The sequence below is a fragment of the Ctenopharyngodon idella genome, chromosome 10 (assembly GCF_019924925.1).
Source record: "Ctenopharyngodon idella isolate HZGC_01 chromosome 10, HZGC01, whole genome shotgun sequence".
NCBI classification, from domain to species: domain Eukaryota; kingdom Metazoa; phylum Chordata; class Actinopteri; order Cypriniformes; family Xenocyprididae; genus Ctenopharyngodon; species Ctenopharyngodon idella.
Genome location: NC_067229.1, coordinates 16,829,848 through 16,834,586, shown reverse-complemented (window position 1 = coordinate 16,834,586; position 4,739 = coordinate 16,829,848). Strand labels below are relative to the sequence as shown.

Genomic DNA, 4,739 nt, shown 5'->3' with positions numbered 1-4,739 from the left:
AAGGTGCATCATGCAGGCTATGCGTCCTGTGTAACGCCCACTTACCTGGCAAGAGAAAAAGAAAGAAAGAAAGAAAGAAAGAAAGGATAATTCTGTTAGCCTATTAAAACCGACAACCTGTCGTTGATTCATTCTCGTCGTGTAGTTGAATCTTTTTCTCTTTCAATTCAGTAGTTGGTTATGTTCGAGTATTAGAGGAATTCACTTGCAGCTCACCTGCTGCACGTCAAAAGGTGAGACAAATCGGTTGTATTACTCGGCTTTGTGAACACTGGATCAGTTCTTATTAACCATAGGTTCAGGTGAAATTAAGAAATTTGTTAATTTCTTTCGCAGGTCTCAAAACAATTCAACAGTAGGCCTATAAGCCTATAAAGTTGAATTATGTCATTTATGCACAAGGTTAGCGTCACCAAATTGAGTTGCAAAAATATTAAACATTCCTCTCCTATCTGTCATTGGGCAGGCTAACAGATAGTCTCGCCCACAACTCACGCTACTGGTTGAAGCAATGTTGCTATAAGTCGGGTTGTTCAAACAGACTTTTAATAGCAAGCACAGGTGCATTTTCAAGCTCTGACAGGCAACGTTTTGCTACGGTTTCCGTGTTGAACGACATGTTTCCTGGAAACGGTGTGCAACAGGGTTAAGATACGTTTTCTCTTGTTTGGTGGGTGTGTCAAAAATGTCAGCCCAATCAGCATCAACATGCATATAAACCACGCGGTATTAAAGAAACAGCTAAATGTAATTAACATCAAAGTAAATTCACAAGAGCAAGTATATTGTTTGCACATGTTTATTTATATTAATGGCAAAATAACTTAAATAATAAGAGCACAAGTACAGATCTGGAGCTTCTTTAAGTCTGTCTAAATATCATTTAGTAATTGCAATGTCTTCTGGTCCATATCCTTTCCTTAGGAAGGTGTGCTAGACACTGATTAATGTAACATAAAAATATTATACTTATATATTTTGCTATTGTATTGTGGATACTTTCATAAACTTTCATAAACATAAAGACAAATGTTGGATCACAGTAATTAGAAACCACAGTTTCCACAAATCCCTTCACTCGATTGAGATGTTTTATTCTGGACGGCGAGGGCAGTGACTGTAACATCGAGCGTATTTTGCAGTATTAAACATGTATTTATAGCGACTTCATCAGGCTCCGAAAATTCTTCAAAAAGAACACAATGGCCTTCTCAGCTGCCATAGTTGCAACTCTTGCGTCATCAGAACAGTGTGTTCAATGCACCACCGTTTCCGTTTAAAAAACGTTTTGCAACGTTTTGTCGGGGCTGAACGCAGCCCAGGTCTCTGCAGGACATTATTGATTGATGGGCGAGACCAGGGGCGCAACTGCACATTTGCTGAAGGTTATGCAAGATCATGGTTGCCCCCCCCCCCCCCCCCCCCCAAAAAAAAAAACAACAACAAAAAAAACAAAGGTATATAACCGTATATATTAGCCTAATTATATTACATATTATATAATTTTACCAGGCATTAGCATACACACACACACACACACAATATATATATTCTGTAGTACAGTGGCAAGAAAACATAATAATTTGCATTAATTTGTCATAAAATTGTTATCTGATCTTCATCAAAGTCACACCACACGTATGTGACTTCTTTTTTTTTTTTTTTTTTTTACCAGGATGACCCACGTGTTTTTTTTTTAGTGTTGTGGTTGTTGTTCATGAGTCCTTGTTTGTCTTGAGCAGTTAAACTGCCCAATCTAAACTTTTCACTTAGGCCTACTTTTTTCAAAAGATTAATGGGATTTTAAATAAAGGGATTTTTTTATGTTATGTTAACTACATTGTGTTTTGTCTACTTGTGATTTTAATGAATATGACATTGATCAATTGATATGATCAGTTAATCCAGAAAATCCAAAGGATTCACATTTTCTCACATTTTTCAATATTCTTGGCACTCTATATCCCCTGTCTTGCCCCGCCCCAAACCTATGTAGGTCAAATGATGGAATGTAAGGAATATAATGCAGGGCAACAACTCACTATGCGATGCATAGAGCTTATAGAATGCAGTTAGAATGTCTATAAAACTCAAGATATTGGAGCAAAAATGCCCCTTATTGAGTTTTTGTCTCATATTTATCATATGAGTTAAGCAGTATACAGAGTATACAGAGTTAAGTAACGGATTTCAATATTACACTTGTGCTGTTTTTGTCCCAAATAAAATAAGTGCAAAATGCAATACTTATTTTATACGTGTTTAAAATAAGTTTATATTGTGATATTTTAGACAACATATTGTCTGTTTTGTTCAAATTTGCCAATGAAACTATAAAGACAAAGCAGAACTGTTCGTCTCCACGCAATACACGGCAGTGTTTCATTTCTGAATCTGCGTTTTGAACGTAACAAAAGTGATTCAGCGGACCATTCATAAAAGACTTGAAGCGGCGCTACGCACAGACAGATCGTATGACACGGTATGACATCAAAGACTTACAGTGATATAGGTTACTCTTACCAATTTCTTGTTATCCACATGGACATCGATGTCCTCAGACACTGTTTTTCAATTTCTTTTTTACGTTTTCTGTTCTGTGTCCCAAACCGCTTCCCTCCTCTGTCCATTTTGGACATGTGACTGTCCGTAACAGAGCAACGGCTCTTGTCGAAATGGTGAGCAGTTGTTATCACTTAATATAATAAAATATATATATTTTTACAAATTTAAAATGCTAAACAAACATTATTTTTTCAACAAACATAATTTTTAAGTTTATTTTAAACGTTTTATTCAAAAAGATTTTCAAAGAAGTTTTGGCACAATGGCGCCCCCCTCCGCGCGGCGCCCCTATGCACTGCATATACTGCATACCCCATTTTTGCGCCACTGGGCGAGACCATTAACAGAGGGGCGTTTTTGAGAGCGTTACCTGATTTGCCCACGTCAGAGTGTGGGTAGGGTGAAGGGGATCATTTTCATTGCATGATATATAAACACCCACCAGTTTGAAAACACCCACAAATACAGAAACGTATATAAAATATAAAATACTATTTTCATTATTATTTTATATAATATATATATATATATATATATATATATATATATATATTTTTTTTTTTTTTTTTTTTTTTTCTAGGCCGATATGACTAGGAACTATACTGTCATTCCGGCGTAATAATCAAGTAACTTTGCTGCCATACCAATGATATTACGCAGCGTCTCTCACAAATGTCCATGGTTGCAAGGCACGCTCCCTGTGCAAGCAGGGGGTCACAGACGCTGCGTAATATCATTGCGCCTGCTGCAGCCATGGTACGGCAGCAAAGTTCCCTGATCATTACGCCGGAATGACAGTATAGTTCCTAGCCATATCGGCCTAGAAAATCGCAACTTTTAATTTTCCTTCGGTCTTAGTACACGATGTAATTACAGAAGAGTCAAGTTTTAAATAGGAAAAATATTGAAACTCATTTTTTAACGAGATGCTAACGGTCTAATCAGATTCAATGAACTATGCTAAGCTATGCTAAAAGTGGTACCGCCAGATCCGGAGATTGGCTGAATGGATTCGAAAACGGTAAAGCTCAACTGTTTAACTCTAGGGGAGCTGGAAAATGAGCCTATTTTCAAAAAAAGTGGAGTGTTCCTTTAAAGGGATAGTTCACCCAAAAATGAAAATTCTCATGATTTACTTACCCTCAAGCATTCTGCTTACGGTCGTCCGCCAGAAGCCAGTTATTTGAATTTATAAAGTTGTAAATATGGATATTTTTCTTACAAAAACGCATTGCTTCACTTCAGAAGGCCTTTATTAACCCCCTGGAATTGTATGGATTACTTTTTTTTATGAATGTATGCATAACTTTTTGGCTTCAAAAGGTGGACCCCAATTCACAACCATTATAAACCTTGGAGGACTAAGAATATTTTTAAATATATCTCCGATTGTGTTCGTCTGAGAGAAGATAGTCATATACACCTAGGTTGGCTTGAGGGTGAGTAAATCATGGGATAATTTTCATTTTTGGGTAAACTATCCCTTTAAAGGCTTGTGAAGAATTGAGATGCGGTGATAATGAGTGACCACTAGGTGGCAGCAAACAGAACAGACCATCTGCAAAGTAACAAATGATTTAACGATCTTAGATATATTTCTGAAGATGTTCTCTTGTATATAATATTCAAATATAACAGAATAAATATTTATATTAATATAGCACCTCTATATATTTTTTTCTCGATATTGTCGAAATCTATTTAATAAAGCAATTCTTTTGTCCAGACTTTTCTTCTCTGGAGTCTTGTTACTAGACTGTGTAATAGACTCTATATTTACAGTTCTGTACATATTACTATCACTCTACAAATGTACTTCTAAGGTCCCTTAAGCCTGGGAATGCCAACAATGTCCTGGCAGTTTTAATCCAAGAGGGTGAACCATACAACATTGCAATCATAGGCTATATGTACACATAGGGACTAGCCTACATTAAGTTCAAGGTCATGGCAGCTGTGATGTTTTGTTTTTTTTCCTTTCAGCTCCAGTCAGGGATCGTGTGTGTGTGTGTGTGTGTGTGTGTGTGTGTGTGATGTTTCACATTGCCACTTCAGCGAGAAATAGCGACTGTGTCATGATCTCAATTCAAGGCCATTCACTGCAAACTAAACCTACAGCACTCTAAAAAATTCTGGGTTGTTTCAACCCAAATTTGGGTAAAATATGGACAAAC

At 36.7% G+C, this 4,739-nt stretch overlaps 1 protein-coding gene across 1 annotated transcript in view; it reads left to right on the top strand.

The window, feature by feature from the left end:
- pvalb7 (parvalbumin 7) overlaps positions 1 to 4,739 on the top strand; it is a 43,525-nt gene that overhangs the window by 18,134 nt on the left and 20,652 nt on the right. The gene's annotated exons all lie outside the window — the stretch shown is intronic.